At 33.3% G+C, this 17,345-nt stretch overlaps 1 protein-coding gene and 1 long non-coding RNA gene across 5 annotated transcripts in view; one reads left to right on the top strand and one right to left on the bottom strand.

Moving 5' to 3' along the window:
- LOC120425849 (phospholipid-transporting ATPase VD) overlaps window positions 1-17,345 on the bottom strand; it is a 135,233-nt gene that overhangs the window by 23,346 nt on the left and 94,542 nt on the right. The window lies entirely within an intron of this gene.
- On the top strand, window positions 14,365-17,345 carry LOC120425851 (uncharacterized). 2 transcript variants are annotated; one of them, XR_005606603.2, is made up of 3 exons: window positions 14,365-14,856; window positions 14,927-15,101; window positions 16,561-17,345. It is a non-coding gene; the product is annotated as an uncharacterized LOC120425851 (long non-coding RNA). The 2 variants fall into 2 exon arrangements; XR_008211967.1 differs by having other exon boundaries at window positions 14,372-14,856; window positions 14,962-15,101.

The raw sequence follows: 17,345 nt of genomic DNA, 5'->3' as shown, positions 1-17,345 counted from the left end.
GCGAAGTCATCTTAAGATGTCCCCTACACAACCCTTTTAACAGAATTCAGTTTCATTGAGAAGAATCTGAGAAATGGTAAAATCCGTAAAAAATCACTTTGATCCAATCTCATCCCCCAGACCCAATGTCACCCCCATTTCGGTATTCTGAATAAGAATTTTCAACGAAACTATTTTCTTAAACATTATTGAACAAACTTTTTTTTTCAAAAATAGTGCATGGACCATGTGTGGCCTACTCTAGTACATGTTTTAAAAATAGTCTTGAGAAAACCATTACCAATTGGAAAATATTCCAAAAATAAATTAAAATCCTATCAATTTCACCTCGGTTTACGGTACTTGATTTTTCGACTCGCCACGCGCAGAAACGAAAAAATGACGAATTCGAAAAAAACTGTATTCAGGGCATTCGTGGAAATACAATGTCTTATCTCACACACAGTTAAAAATTGTGTAAATTTGGTAGGTGTAATTTTGGAAGGTTGAATATTACCTCTTTTACGATGTAATTTTACCTCAATTTAGACTGTAAAAGCGACATTACAACAGAAAAGTGGTGAAATTACACATTTTCAGAGGTTAAATTACACATTTTTCTGACATAAAATATGTACCCCTTTCCAGATGTAATATTACCATGATTTTTTTTTTTCTGTGTAGGGTTCGGAGTACCCAAACTTTTTAGCATGATGCTTCCAACGATTATTTGCCTAAAATAAAAATTCGAAGCGTATAGTGGTGTGTCCCCACGTTCCCTCCTCCCCTATAGATTCAGAACTGTGTAGTTGTTTGAACACTCCGTGCTCAAACTCAACCCAATTCAACGAATCATCTCTGCGGTAAAATTGGCGCAGTAGGCCTGGCCACTATGACGTTTGTGATGTTCCAATGTATTCTAATGTAAATTCGAAATTATAGGTCTTACAGTGTTTCCTTTTCTCATGGCAGCTCGGTTGTGCTGATCAAGTCAGTCCACGATGCCTCAAAAAACTTCGGTGCTGTGAAATTTTAAAAAAAATGTGCCACATTACTCTGAACCGATACCAGTTTTTTGATCTTTGATCTTTGAAGTGTACTTTCCTGTAATTATATGCTGACGTGTACGAAGGGTGTACATTTTGGTGGGAAACGTTGCATCTTGTTTTGACAAGGCAAAAGACATTTCTATTGCGCGTTTTCTGGTTGAACTATTGGAAAACTCGTACAGCTATTTTCATTCCTTTTTTTTTTAAAAAAAGGCCTTTCCGCTGACGACAGTGACGCAAAGTTTGTCATTGGTACTTTTGAAGTCGAACGTAAAACAACGTCTTTTCATTTGCACCAATGAGTTCGATACAGTCGGCACGTAGGTTCTGGGACCGAAGCATGGCGCAGATAAAAGCTTATTATCGCTCGTTGACTAGGAACTATGACTATTCGTCGGATCACTTCTTCGGACTGGATCTTCTGATGGCACTCTCTGGAGCCCGGCTCAACTCACGGAACGCCACCGTTTGTCGTTGGTGGAAGATCTACCGCTGGCTTATTCCGTTGCCGATGATTGTGATTTTTTTGAACGGTTTTATCAACATCAAACGACAGGCAAAGTTGGACATCGTGCTAAGCAGTGTGCAAGCCATGGTGGGATTTGTCGTGATAATTTCCCGCGTTCTGCTCATTCTCTGGCATTATGAACCGTTGATGGAAGTTCGGCGCTATGTGAACAGACAAAAGTTCGGTAGGGATCTTCAATCGTCGCTTAACATTCGCAGTACAGCTTTTTATCGACTTCGGAAAATTGTGATTTGTATCAATACAACGGTGATAATGTTAGTAGCAACTATTCCAATGCTCGATAGCTCCCAACATCATTTGTACAGATTGCCGTTCGATGTAAGACAGAGTTTCCCATGCGTTCAATACCTTTGCGAAAAGACAGTGACTTTTTTCACAATCGGAACTGGGATGATGACCATGCTTATCTACCTAGTTGATTACATGATTCTAACCGGGTTGACGACCGAGGTAACGGTATTGGCTCAAATCTTCGCCGAAATTTTAAACAGGACCGATCAACAGATCCAAAGAAAGTTGGAATCGGAACCAAGAAACTCTCAGCAAATGGTCGTGAAGAAAAAGGACTTATTTTGGAAGCACATCCAAGAGGAGCTCGGAGAATGCATCAACCAACACATAGAGTTTTTGACAATAAAAAAACAAAATACGTCCATTGTTGAACGCCCACTTCTTCATTGTTTACTACTCGACAACGCTGAACTTAGCCAGCGGAGCGATCTATCTGTCCCAGTTGAAAACTCTCACACTGTTCTCGATTCATACGTTGTACTACTGCCTTTTGATTGCTTTGGAATGTGCTTCTCTGACACGAATGGTGAGCCTGCTGAACGAAGCCTATTCCTCCATCGGCAGGGCGCTGTACAATCTTAAGTGGCCAACAAAGCTGGAATACAACGAAGGGTATAAGTTCGAGTATCGATCAGTTCGTAAGACTATGATAACGGTGTTGGTTGTTTCGCAGCAATCGTTAGGATTGAACTGCTTCGGGTTTTTCGAATTTACCCAGGAACGGTTCTGGGAGCTGCTCAGTATGGCATACAATTTGTACACATTTTTTGAGGAAATTTGTCTAAACTAGATCATAACATCACCTTTATCGGTTGTTTATAATATTATCAAATTTAATAGCATGTTAAATGTGGTATTAAACCAAATCATGAAATTATTCGAAATACATTCATTTGCGTGTAAAAAATACTGTTAAAGGTTAATGTAAGCGTTATATTTTTAACATAAAAGTCAATTGATGTGTCAATAAATGCACCATTGCAAATGGTCTTAGACCGAGACCATATTGTTTTTCTTGTTCAACCGTTCTAAAGTATACTAAAACACCAATATTTTAATAACAATTGTTGTCACTTTTCAGTTTAAAACCCTCTTTACACGAAACTCATACAGACTACCAAACATGGGTAATTCTCTACCAACTCACACGAAATCGGAAAAAGTTGCCCCGACCCCTCTTCGATTTGCGTGCGACATTGTGTGTGAAAAAGAAGAAAAAGTGTATTGCTAATTGTTTAGTATAATCAAAGAAGTCCTTCCTATATCATCGTTGATCAAAAGGCACGCTGACGGTTTAACTCCTCTGGGCAATCTGTGTAAATAAGAATGACCTTCCCATAGCATCGTTGCTCGGAAGGCTCACCGACGGGTCTGTTATAAAAGTCGTCCCCATAGCATCGTAACTTGGGAGGCATCAAAAATACCTTATTCTACCCACCCAAAAAAAAAATCATAATCAGTGATGCTGTGGATTCAACCACTAGCGTGCACAGGGTGGGCAACTGCCCCAACATCCTCAGAAAATTTGCACTGATTTGGTCAGGGGGTGTCCACATATGATGTATTTTTCAAAACGTCCATTTTATTGCCCCACCTTCTGGGCACGCTAGTGGATTCAACGGTCTCAAGCGGTGTCAACAAATAGATGCCTCTGGGCTCTCTTATTCTAGGCTTGCTGTTTATACTATCTAGTTGGCATAAGAGAGCACAGATACATCGAAGTATATAGCAACAGCTATGTGCTTGATGAGTCTGCAACTTCAATTATCGGACTAACATTCCTCCTTTTTGTTTAACTGCAGGCTTCTTGGGAGGGCGCCGTTATTGACTAATAAAGAAGGGATCTTCAGTAAACGATGGTTGGCTCCCAATGCTAATTTTTGATTCATTGGTTAACTTCAGCTGATCTGTCAATAACGGAGTAGCAGCTCATTGGCAGTTAACATATTTTTCTTTTTGACCAGTTGCTATGTTTTTAAACTGTAGGTATTAGTATTTTTCATTAAAAGCTCAGCTAATCACATTTCTTTTGAAACGTGACGCACTGAAATTTGTTCAGCCGCTTAGGGGATATGATTTGAATCAAAAATCGTTAGAAAATTTCAGTTTATGACCACCCTATTTCGGATAGGACCACTCTAGTCGCCAAACAAAAAAAACGGGTCAAATTATTTTGGCCATGGAACTTAAATGCCAAATTTCAGCCAAATTTGAGCAGTTTTGATCTGAAACCTACTTTAATTTATAACATTTTTCCTGAACAGATCATATATTTTCACAAAACTAATTGGTTTTAACTCTGCTTCATACAATTTAAACACACGCCCGGATTTCCCTCGCTGGAGAAACAGCATTTCTTTGGCCCTGGGTGCCCAAAACTAGCCCACTTTCGTCGTGCCACAGGGTCAAGGTTGCCCCGCGGTGTAAACCGGCCGGTAAAAGCCAATCTAAATTCATAATCCATCAAATATGTAGCTTGTAATTAACGACGACCACGCGTCTTCGCTGGCCGCCGTTGTATTGTTGTACAAAACGATTTGTTTGTGCAGGAGGAAAAGCGGACCAAACTGTGATATTTTGTTGTTGTTCAGTTTGTATTGTGTTGAAAGAAATGGAATTTCCTCGTGTCGCGTGATTCGTCCCACGCTTTCGCTGCCCGGGGGAAAAAGCTTTTCCTCACCCAATAAAATGCACCAAAACCACAGAAAACCGCAAAAGCCATCAATGGAAGCGAGCGGTTGGAGAGCGCTGAGTGGTGGAATTTAAAATAACTTTGAAACCAACCCGCGATCGGTGACCTATAGATGTGGCACCACGTCAAAGTTTTATCCGCGTTTTTTTTTTTTTTTTGGAGTAGAAACTTCGAGACTTTGCTTCGTTCAAAGCTTTGCCACAGCCACGACAGTGCGCGAGAAAGTTGTGGTGAGTTGATTAATTTTTTATAACCTTTTCTTCGCTGCATCGAAGTTTTATGATGCGCGACATCCAACTCCGCGGTATCATGCGATTGGCTCTTTCATTGATAGGGCTGTAGAGGTCGTCATTTCATTCATAGAAGCTTTTGATTGTATCATAAAAATGACATTTGAAAAAGTATCAGCGAATTGTAGTCAGCGATGGAACTATCTTGAAATGTCATTCTTCACTTGAGCAGTTCGCAACGAAATCGATCTTTTTTTTTCAATTTTATTTTTTGTAATTTTTAATCCGGCTGAAACTTTTATGGTGCTTTTGGTATGCCCAAAGAAGCCGTTTTGCATCATTAGTTTGTCCATACAAATTTGGCAGCTGTCCATAGTAAATCTGTATTCTTTGGAGAATTTTTTTGATCAATTTGGTGTCTTCGACAAAGTTGTAGGTATGGATACGGACTACACTGGAAAAAATTAAACATGTTAAAAAAATTGGTGATTTTTAATTTAACTTATTGTCACTAAAACTTGATTTGGAAAAAAACGCTATTTTTATTTTTTTTATTTTTTGATATGTTTTAGGGAACATTAAATGAATTTTTTTCAGAAATTTCCAGGTTGTGCAAAAAATCTTTGAACGAGTTATTAATTTTGGAATCAATACCGATTTTTAAAAAAAATCAAAGTATTGGTCGCAAAATTTTTTAACTTCATTTTCGATGTAAAATCAAATTTGGAATCAAAAAGTACTTTAGCGAAAATTTTATAAAGTGCACCGTTTTCAAGTTATAGCCATTTGAAGGTAACTTTTGTGAAAATAGTCGCAGTAATTCATTTTTTTAAATTAGTGCCCACTTTTGAAAAAAAAATTTTTTTTGAAAAGTTGAGAAAATTCTCTATATTTTGCCATTTTGAACTTTGTTGATACGACCCTTAGTTGCTGAGATATTGCCATGCAAAGGTTGAAAAAACAGGAAAATTGATGTTTTCCAAGTCTCACCCAAACAACCCACCATTTTCTAACGTCGATATCTCAGCAACTAAAGGATCGATTTACAATGTTAAAATTTGAAACATTCGTGAAATTTTCTGATCTTTTCGAAAACAATATTTTCAATTTTTTTTAATCCAGGCTAACATTCAAAAGGGCCAATAATTCAATATTATGCCCGTTTGAAATGTTAGTTTGATCTAAAAATATGTTTTTCAAAAGTGGGCAAAACACGTGCACTCATTTACAAAAAAAAAAAATGAAAACTGCGATTATTAAAAAAAAAATACTAAAAAATGGCTATGGATATCAATTGAAAACGGTGCACTCTATCAAAATTTTACTAGAGTACTATTTGATTAAACATTTGGTTTTACATCGAAAAATGAAGTTATTTCGATTTTTTGAAAAAATCAGTATTGATTCAAAAAATTCTAACTCGGTTCAAGATTTTTTGCAAAACCTGGAAATTTCTGAAAAGTTGGCATTTAATTAAACATTGAAAAGTGTGTTTTTTTGCAAATCAAGATTTAGCGACAAAAAGTGAAATTAAAAATCACATTTTTTTTTCAATAATGTTTCATTTTTTTCAGTGTAGTCCTTATCCATATCTACAACTTTGCCGAAGACACCAAATCGATCAAAAAAATCTTTGAAAAGATACCGATTTTTGAATTTTCATACATCATTTTTGTATGGACAACTGCCAAATTTGTATGAAAAATTATATGGACAAACTAATGATGCAAAATGGCTTCTTTGGGCATACCGAAGGCACCAAAAAAGTTTCAGCCTGATTAAAAAATACAAAAAAATCGAATGACCGAAATCTGAGAGAATAGCTCACATGTAAAACTCTCCAAAGATCAACAACAAGTGAAAGATATTTTGTTAATTGAGTCTTAAATAACATTCTTGAAAACCTTTTTAAAATTTTCAAATGAAAATGAAGTCCAGATCCATCATGTGGTATATGAATATCTGACTACTTAATTTTATTTGAAGGCCAAGTGTTGCCTTTTTAAATAAAATTACTATACTAATTAGAGGAAGGCACCAATCATATAGATGTAGACTAGGAAACATTGTTATTCTGTATCGATAGCAAATGTAAAAACATTTGCCTTTCGTCCAACAAAATTATTGATGCATCATAAATATTCCGCCAAATGGTTCCCTTCCCAGAAATTTAATCACCTTGGCGCGCGAAAAATATCGGTTCCCAGCGCAATTTCCTACTGGAATGCTATCAGTTAGACCCGTGCGGATAATTCTACCACAGCTGCTGCTGCTGCTGCCCGCTACCTCTGCCTCGTGTGGTGTGATTTGACCATTTCAAATCACTTCAAACAGCACCCCCAACCCAACCCCATCGCTGCGCCTTCGTTCCATTCAACAATTGATTTAATTGAAGCGCAAAACTCTTTTGCCATTGATTGCAGCTTTCTCCCTTCCGGCAGCTGTTCATTTACGAGAGAGCTTGTAATGAAATTTGATAGCCTCGGCGGCGGCGAGCAGCTTGAACAGGCCCGTCCTAGTGACTGACTAAGCAAACCTTAGCGCTAGGTGTAGATTACTACCGCGTATGGGCGCGGATTGGTTGTGGGACCCCGTGCCAGCCGGGTTCGGACAGAAATTAAGTAGTTCAGTATGTAAATAGGTAATCTGTGCCTAATGGACGGTGGTGAGAAAGGTGGAAAGTAGTTGTAGAAGGAAGCAATTACAATGCTGAATTCATCAATTTTACTACCTTTGGATACTCTACCGGGTACTTTTCTACCGTGTGAGACTGAGGAACTATCTGCATCTCTTAGAAATTCAAACTTAAAATTTCAACAAAGTTGAATCATCACCCATAAATGGACCACCCACAAATCAGCAGTACTTCGTAGCGTGAAACTGATACATGCACTAAACCTGAACTGGCTGATTAGCCGCGACAAGTCATATTCTGGAACCAGCTTTGTCACCGCGGTCAGCTGGGCGACAACACGCGCGCCTCGGCGAACGCACTCAAGAATGTGGTCGCACTTGAGCTGGCATTGGCGGAAAATTGCTTGCAATTAGAGGGGTTGAACTTCAAAGCAGCGATAACTATGGGCTGCAGGCTTTGCTTCCTCGTTGTTTATCTTAAAACGGTTTTTTATTTGAACATTTTTTTTGAATATTTGTTTTTGTAGTCCTGACTCGATTATCCGAAATTTCGATTATTTGAAGTAGATTTGTATGGGACTTGGGATAATCGAATCACGAACAAAAAAAAAGTTTTTCGTAGTTTTTATTTTTAACATTACATTCGAGTTTTGAGACCCCATTTTAGTCAAATTTGAATAGTAGATGACCTGTGGGTCTCGTGGCGCAGGGGTAGCGGCTTCGGCTGCCGATCCCGATGATGCTATGAGACGCGGGTTCGATTCCCGCCTTATCCACTGAGCTTCTATCGGATGGTGAAGTAAAACGTCGGTCCCGGTTTCTCCTGTCTCGTCAGAGGCGCTGGAGCAGAAATCCCACGTTAGAGGAAGGCCATGCCCCGGGGGGCGTAGTGCCAATAGTTTCGTTTCGTTTTCATGACCTAATAAATGATTTTTTTTCAATATTTCATCACCGCCATTTTGGTCGCCATCTTGAATTAAAATATAGGACATTGACCGTTTAGGGGTCATACTAAAGCTCAACAATCAAAACTAAGGCAACGAAACATTTTTTTTCGTAATTCGATTATCCAAAGTGAAATAAGAAGGAATAAAAAAAAGTTATAAGCTTCGAAATAGCTCAAAATTTTTAAAGTGTTTGTAATGATTAAATTATTTTGAATATTTTAATTTATTTAAATGTTTCAGGAATACATTTTAAATATTTTGATTGTTTTAATTAATTTAAGTTTTTCAAACAATCAAAGCATTCTAACTATTAAAACTATTTTAAGTTTTTTAAGAATGATGCATCTTTAACACATCGATGCTTCTGTGCCCTCTTGCGCTAACTAGATAGGAACCGCAGAAAGCTTAAAACAAGAGAGCACAGAAGCGTCGATATGTCGACATAACATTAACCCTACATCTAAAGGAATAGTTAAAAACTAGCTGGACTAACAAAAAAACTAGCAAAAATAGCGGAAAAACAAGCTAAACCAGCCAAAAGGCTAGATAAGTAGAACAAATTTTTAAAACTGACTAGAATTTTCCAGCTGGTTATTTAGAAGATTCTACTAACTTTTTAAATAGATTTTCTAGATTAAAAACTGTCAAATTAACGATTTTTTAAAAGATTTGTAAACTAAAAAATATTTTCCGCAGATTGAGACAAAATACGTTTTACAAATTCAAAAAATGTATTTGAAAAACAAAAAAAGTAACATTTTTGATAATTTGACTTTTTTAATCGTCAGTATTGAGATAGCATTCGATTTTGCAGGGCAGTGATTGATCGAATGAAACACATTAAAACTTTGAGTAATGAAATGCCAAACATAAAAAAATATAATTTGTACAATTTCTTCCTTGTTTTGTATGCTTTGCCTAGTTGACCCAAAATAGGTCAATTGACAACAAGCCTTAAAAAAAAATTATAAATCGATAACTATTCATTTTTCAATAACATTTTTATGAGTCAAAAAATTATCAGTTCTTTTTCTCTGAGATTTAGTCTGAGTGCAAGCATATTTAAATTTCAAGAACTTTATGATCTTTCAAAATAAGTTGTTCTTGCTACAGGAAAATTGTGATTTTTTTTTTCATTCATTCAAACTTAAATATTTTTAAAATATTTTTTCAAGTTTAAATGATATTTTTGTGAACTTTTACATTCTTTCAACCATGAGCAGCCTGCCCAAATTCGCATAAATGTCTCATATGCATTTTCGACACTTTTGAGTTATTGATGCAGATAGGTTCAAAATCGTTTGCTCTGTCAAAAAACCAAAAATAAAAAAAAAATGTACTACATAGAATGCAGGAGGAAATCCAGTTTTTTTCGCGGAAACTTAACACGTAGCTTATGTGTGGGACAATCTTGCAATACGTTTTTCTCAGTTAGCAGTTTTTTCACGTTTCAGTATGTTTTTCGATGACTTTTGACATGAGCAGTTCTTAAAAAAGTTTAATGACAAATGTTTGAACACAAACATATTTTAATGAATTTTGTATCCATTCAAAATAATTTATTTTTTTTTTTTCATTATTTTATTGTGAATTTTTTTTTGTTTCAATCATTAACAGTTCGTTAAATAGTTTCATTTTTTTTCAATTCAAACATGGTTTTTAAAATTTATTAGTTTTTCAATTTAAGCAGTGTTTGTAGAAAGATTTATTAGATCTAAGTCTGAATTCGGAATAATTTTAAATAATCCAAACTCGATTAGCCGAAAGCCTTGGCAAAATTTTACTTCGGATAATCCAAACTTCGGATAATCGAATCATACAAATATTTTTTTTTTCGTTGTCTTATTTTTGATTATCGAGCTTAAGCTTAAGAACTACCCAAAATGGCGGTGATGAAATATTGAATGAATCCTGAGTTTTTTTTTACAGGATCGATAAGCGATTGTCTTACGTATGTTTATGGGACCTTTAAAAAAAACTCTAGAAATGCAATTCAAATGATAGTTGGCCGGATGATTTTTTGCCAGGTTTACAAATTTGCAAACCAATTTGTCCAGGAAACGATTGAAAATGGGCCAAGGTGATGCCATTTCAAGAAACCCCCATCGTTTTGCAGTTAGTCTAACCAACAACACACGTATGCTTTGCCAATGAAAATCAACGGATTATTTCCTTCTCGCCGGTGATTCGATCTTTCATGGTGTCGATCCAAATCCCAAAATAAAATTCCCTGACTTTTCCCTGACCTCTCCAGACCACCAATTTTTTTTTATTTTCTATTTTTTACTAACATAATGTTTGGAGCGTTTTTATGGTTTCATGCATTTTTCTTTTTGAATATTGAAAATTCATGATATTTGAAAACTTCAATGACTATTTTATTTTATTTTTTTTCTAACGATGGATTCTGCAAAAACTTAAAAACTTTTTTTTTCTTTTGTCAATTATTTTTTTCTTATCGAACATCCAAAATGAGCAACCATAAAAATTTCCCTTCACCAAAAATCTAGAGTTTTTTAATAGGTCTTATAAAAATAGAAAACACAATAGCTTATAGGACCTTTTTAAAAAACAACTCTAGAAATAATTAATAATTGTTGCAATTTCAAATTGCGATTAGTTGATTTTACTTCATTTCCCAAAGGAAATTTAAAGTTAAAAAAAAAATCAATTGAAAATTTTAATTAAAGTAAGAAGTTATGTTTAATTTTAAAATTGTTGCCTTTTGCCGAATTTTTAAACGAATTAGGCCGATGCTATTTCTGATTGTGTTTCTATTAAAAAAAAACTAATGGTTTTGGAGACAAAAACTCGAAATAAATATGTAATTTTGCAGAACCTTAAGAAAGATTAAAAAATCTGTAAAACAAGTTCATGTTTACGGTTTAAAAAAAAAGATCTAGGTCTTTTTCAACAATGTTTGTATTTAAAGTAAACGGTTTTCTGGTTATTTGAAGATAACATCTTCTTAGATAATTATACAAAATAAAATTTTTGCTATAAAATTTAAAAAAAAAAGTTTTCTGCCTTGACCAGAGCCTACGGACGATCATTCACACGATCAATACATTTAATTAAAATAAAAACAAATAAAAGCTCGAGCTTTTCAAAAAGTCATTATTTATCAAACTTAGACATTTGGGTGTTTTGGAATAGATTACAAATTTAAGCTCGATCTGACCACGGGAACTCCTCCTTGTATGCCCTTGAATGTTGTTTAGGAAAAATATGTAAAATGTAGTTGTTCAATCCCTATGAAATCTCAGATGCTGGATCTTAATTTAAGTTGAAACAACTTTCCGAAGAGACCATAATTTATAAATTCTTGAACTCTCAAATTCCTCCATTCAGGGTTGTTACGGAGAAAGCGAAAAAAAATCCGCGCCACCCCAATCCGCGCAAAATCCTCGTCATTTTAAGAAAAATAATTTTGCGACAAACATACAAAAGAGTTTCATAATAAATTCAATTTTGTAATCTCAGAAGGCAGAATCAAGAAACGCTGAAAATACCAAAATATAACTAGAGGGAAAGGCAAAACAAACATTTGGGCAAAAAATAAAATAAAAAATTTCAACATTTAGAAATTAAGATCTAAAAACTGAATCAAATCTAAATAAAGAAAAATAATAAAATTTTAAAATTGTAATCAATATCCTAATAAATCCTCGATCTTGAGATTTTAAATTTAAGATACAGTTCATACTCGATGATCTTACCAAAGCGTCACTTAGAAAAATCGAAGCAAATTTTCCTACATCTTCTTCTCAAAATTTCTCTAACCGAAAAAATAACTCCAAAAATACTTCAAATTATATCAAGTTTTCTAAGATGGTAACAAGAATGCCAGCATTCAAGAATTTAAGAATTTAAGAATTTAAGAATTTAAGAATTTAAGAATTTAAGAATTCAAGAATTTGAAAAAATAAGAAATCAACAATTCCAAAATATCAGAAATTCAGAATTTTCAAAATTTAGAATCTTTATTAGAGTTTAACAAAAATGACTTTTTGGCGAGCATTCAGGGGTTTGTTCCGGTGGGCATACTGAGCCCAAATCCCAAATATGAGCTTGATTGGACGTAACAGGAACTGGCGCTCCGCCCTTCAATTTTAAATGGGATTTAACCCATAAAACAAGATTTTTTTCAAATATGTCACTTTTTGAGGCATTTTGACCACTAAACCCGCATAAAATTATATGATGATTTGCACTGTTAAAACCATGCAATTACAATACATATTATAATATTTATGGTAAGATTATTGTTGAGATTTTCGAACTTTATTGGAATGACGATGATGCTACTATAAAATTCATGGTTACAGCTAATTGGAAGGTTTTAATATTGGAAGTCTCATAAAGTTATAACAAATAAGCTACCGTAAAATGTATGGATACATCAAATTGCATGGTATTGACATAAGTAATATGACGATGTATTTTTTTCAATTTTTAGCAATAGTAAATTCCATTGTAATATCATAGTTACGTAATGGAAAATTGTTATTCTTTGAAATATAAATTACGCCAGCTTCAAATGGATTCAATATTTGAATGAAACAAGAGTGTTTTAAAATGTGTTTTACACCAGGCCAATTGTTTTGCAATCTTTAGTTTTCAAAATATCTAAGTATTGAAGAAATTATGTTCTTTTGCAAAAAAAAAACTTTTGCGGTACTGTGCATCTCAATTTCACAAACATCAAACATATTTTTAAACGCGCTCAAACATGTTAAATAAGTTTATCAACACAGTAAATGCATTTAAAATTGTTTTCAGTTTATTAGACTTCTAATTCCATTAAAAAAATAATTTATTGTTTTTTTTACCTCCTGATTTTTCGAGCTGATTTTGAAGAAAGCGACATAAACTTTGAAAAATGTTTGCAAGGATAAAAATTTAATTAAATTAAATTGATTAAAGATTGTCCATTCCGTGTGGATCAATCGGACCGCGCACTGGACTCACAATCCAGAGGTCGTCGGTTCGGATCTCGCAGTGGGCGGGCACCCTGAAATGCTAAGTGTCAGAATGGGGTTTCGGCGCGTTTGCTCCGTGACATGCTCTCGTACACTTAGGAGCACAGGGCGGTGAAGTCCTTGTAGATGAAAAGAAGACACTAGTGGTTGGTACTAGCAAAGTATAGCAATGGTGGCCGACAGCTATAAAGTCAACTTCGTTTTTTTTCGTTCTATGGATTAAAATAAAGTTAAATTTGGTAAGTATATTGAGAATAAATTTTAATATACCTATCAGAAATATATTTTCAATACTAAATTGAATTTTAAATAGTCATATATTTTGATAAAGTGCACTGTTTTAATGTTGAACACTCAACCACAGACAAGCCCTGTGTCTCAACCCTAGTGTTTAAAATTTATTTTGCGTTTGCTGCTTTAAGGTTTTAATAGGTTAGGTGTCCACACACTTTTTTTGTATGGAGCGTAAATAATTGTCAACACAATACAATAATTTTTAAATTCAAGAACATAAAAAAAATAAATTCTATTAGACACTTTTATATTTTTAAATGTCGAAGTTTTTACATTTTCACATTTCAACATTTTTAACATTTTAACATTTTAACATTTTAACATTTTAACATTTTAACATTTTAACATTTTAACATTTTAACATTTTAACATTTTAACATTTTAACATTTTAACATTTTAACATTTTAACATTTTAACATTTTAACATTTTAACATTTTAACATTTTAACATTTTAACATTTTAACATTTTAACATTTTAACATTTTAACATTTTAACATTTTAACATTTTAATATTTTAACATTTTAACATTTTAACATTTTAACATTTCAACATTTTAACATTTTAACATTTTAGCATTTTAACATTTTAACATTTTAACATTTTAACATTTTAACATTTTAACATTTTAACATTTTAACATTTTAACATTTTAACATTTTAACATTTTAACATTTTAACATTTTAACATTTTAACATTTTAACATTTTAACATTTTAACATTTTAACATTTTAACATTTTAACATTTTAACATTTTAACATTTTAACATTTTAACATTTTAACATTTTAACATTTTAACATTTTAACATTTTAACATTTTAACATTTTAACATTTTAACATTTTAACATTTTAACATTTTAACATTTTAACATTTTAACATTTTAACATTTTAACATTCTAACATTTGGCATTTTTACCATTTTTACTCATTAAAAATGCAAACGAACGCATCATCACACTGAACCTGTGCAGCCGACGCTCATGAAAAGAACGCACCATGACACTGAACCAACGCAGCCGACCTTCATGAAACAAACGAACCACGATTGAGAGAGCTGTCAAATTGTTTTACTCGCGCGTGTATAATCATGTTCGTGTTGGCTGCTGCTCGGAACCGGATTGTGTCGAATAAAATCGCGTGTGCCTGGGCATTTGCCGCATCCGCTGTTCCCTGTTTGCTGTTCTGGTTGTTGGATGGATAAATCCGACTGATCAACGGATGGTGGTGAGTATTAGGAAGTTGGTGAAATTTGGGAAGGCAGCATCAGCACGCAGGCATTTTTCATGGCTTGCAGCTCTTCGCTGATTTTTTTTTTATTTTCTTCTACAGGGACTACTTTCGCCGTGTTTGTACTACTGATACTCCCTGCCGCCGTCAAGGGTACGTTCCAGATGGTGTTCTTTCCAGTTCCGCTAGATGACCTACCCGGAATGGCGACCTGGAGTTTTGTTGTGGAAGAACCAACAAAAGTGAGTATTGTAGGAAAACTCTGTTGGGGGACGACATAAGCAAGGGAAAGAACCCCGCGATGGTGGTTTGTTTTAAACTTGTGTTGAGGATAGTAATGAGCTCGGAAGGAACGCAAAATTCTGTTCTAGAAACATCCAAGGAAAAGCTGATACGAAACTCGGGAGGATCGCAAAACTCCATTTTTATATGGAGTTTTGCCAAAAAAAAACGGGCATGAAAAGGTTCACGAAAAGATTTTTCTTAAGCGGTATGCATAAAAATGGAACAGAAATTTCTTCCGCGGTGCTTGTTTGCATTTTTTTTGATAAAAAAATTCAAATATTTGGATTTGCTTATTTGAATGCGACTACAAACGAATCTCAAAACGTTGAATCTTAATAAAAAAAGGATTGAAGTAAACCAGATGGAAAAACCTAAGAATTATCATTAAATAATCTGGAGGAAAGAAAACAAAAAAATCAAAATTTTGTTTTGTTTAAAAAATCATCATTTGAAAATTCATAATTTGAAAAATTCAGAACATCAAAAATTTAATACAGATCCAATTCGTTAATTCGAATTTCGATACTTTGAATGTCCGCTAATTCGAATGCTCGCTAATTCGAACGTTTTCGAATTAAAAAACTTTCAAACGTCAAAACTGAGTTGACAAACTAATTTAAAAATTTTAATTTAAGAATTTAAGAATTTAAAAATTTTAAATTAAGAATTTAAGAATTTAAGAATTTAAGAATTTAAGAATTTAAGAATTTAAGAATTTAAGAATTTAAGAATTTAAGAATTTAAGAATTTAAGAATTTAAGAATTTAAGAATTTAAGAATTTAAGAATTTAAAAATTTAAGAATTTAAGAATTTAAGAATTTAAGAATTTAAGAATTTAAGAATTTAAGAGTTTAAGAATTTCAGAATTTCAGAATTTCTGAATTTCTGAATTTCTGAATTTCAGAATTTCAGAATTTCAGAATTTCAGAATTTCAGAATTTAAGAATTTAGGAATTTAGGAATTTAGGAATTTAGGAGTTTATGAATTTAGGAATTTAGGAATTTAGGAATTTAGGAATTTAAGAATTTAGGAATTTAGGAATTTAGGAATTTAGGAATTTAGAATTAATGAATCTTAGAATTTTAGAAGCTTAGAATTTAAGAATTTAAGAATTTTTAAATTTAGGAATTTGCAAATTAAAAAAATTATTTGAAATCCAGTTTTTTTTTCACTTTTGAGTCTTATATTAATTATAATTTTAAATAATAATAATTTTAGAATTCAATAACTTAATTATTTTTAGAATTTAAGAATCAAATAACACCGACCTACGATTTTTTTTGTTCAGGTTCAACTCGAGCGGAAGCATAAAACTTGCGCACCTTTTTTTTACCGCGTTACTTCTGAGCTTTGTACTCAGCATTATGAAAAATGTTTGATTTTATCCTTTACTTAATTGTCTTCTCATTTTAAGCAAATCAATTCGGAGTCTCCAGTCGACAAAAAGGAACCGGTGGTCAGTTTAAACGCACCATGACATCACCAATTCGAGGAGAAACAAGAATCGGTCGCGATCGAGATCTTGAAATGGAATCGAAAGCGAAAGAAAGCGGCTTCGTTTTGGTGTTTGCAAAACTCTGGAGAGGGCATTATCAATTAACAATTGAATAAAAAACCAAAGTGATTCAATGTTGAATGTAAATAAATTACAATGAAAAATATAAAGTACTGTAAAACATACTGTATTTACTATTTATTTTAATGTCCGAATATTGTTGTCACAGTACAATTTAGTAGGGAACAAACCATGAAAAACAATAATTTTACTGTGTAATTCATTGTAATGCTTATTAGTTTTATTGTTCGCATATAGTTTTTACCGCATCATTTATTAGATAAAAAACCATGAAGAACTGTAAATTGACTGTGCAATGCATTGTAATGCTTGCTGTTTTTATTATTAAAGTATGATATTTTCTATAGTCAGGACGAGTTTTTGGATGAAAAATGCAACATTAGATTAACAGTAAAATGCGTCGTATTTGGAAAAAAAATGTATGGAAAAATTTCGAAATTTTTATGGTACCGGTGCATAACAACCCCCCTTTTTTATGGTAAAATCCCAAAATACGACGCAAATTATCTTAAAAAACGATGCTGTCTACTGTTAAAACACTGTCAAAATGACAATATATTTTATCGTTTTGTAACGTTAAAATTTACTGTAAGTTCATCAGAAATCTTTATGCGGGAAGTGTT

The sequence above is a fragment of the Culex pipiens genome, chromosome 2 (assembly GCF_016801865.2).
Source record: "Culex pipiens pallens isolate TS chromosome 2, TS_CPP_V2, whole genome shotgun sequence".
NCBI classification, from domain to species: Eukaryota; Metazoa; Arthropoda; class Insecta; order Diptera; family Culicidae; genus Culex; species Culex pipiens.
The sequence above is the reverse complement of the archived record's forward strand: the minus strand, read 5'-3'. Positions and strand labels throughout refer to the sequence as shown.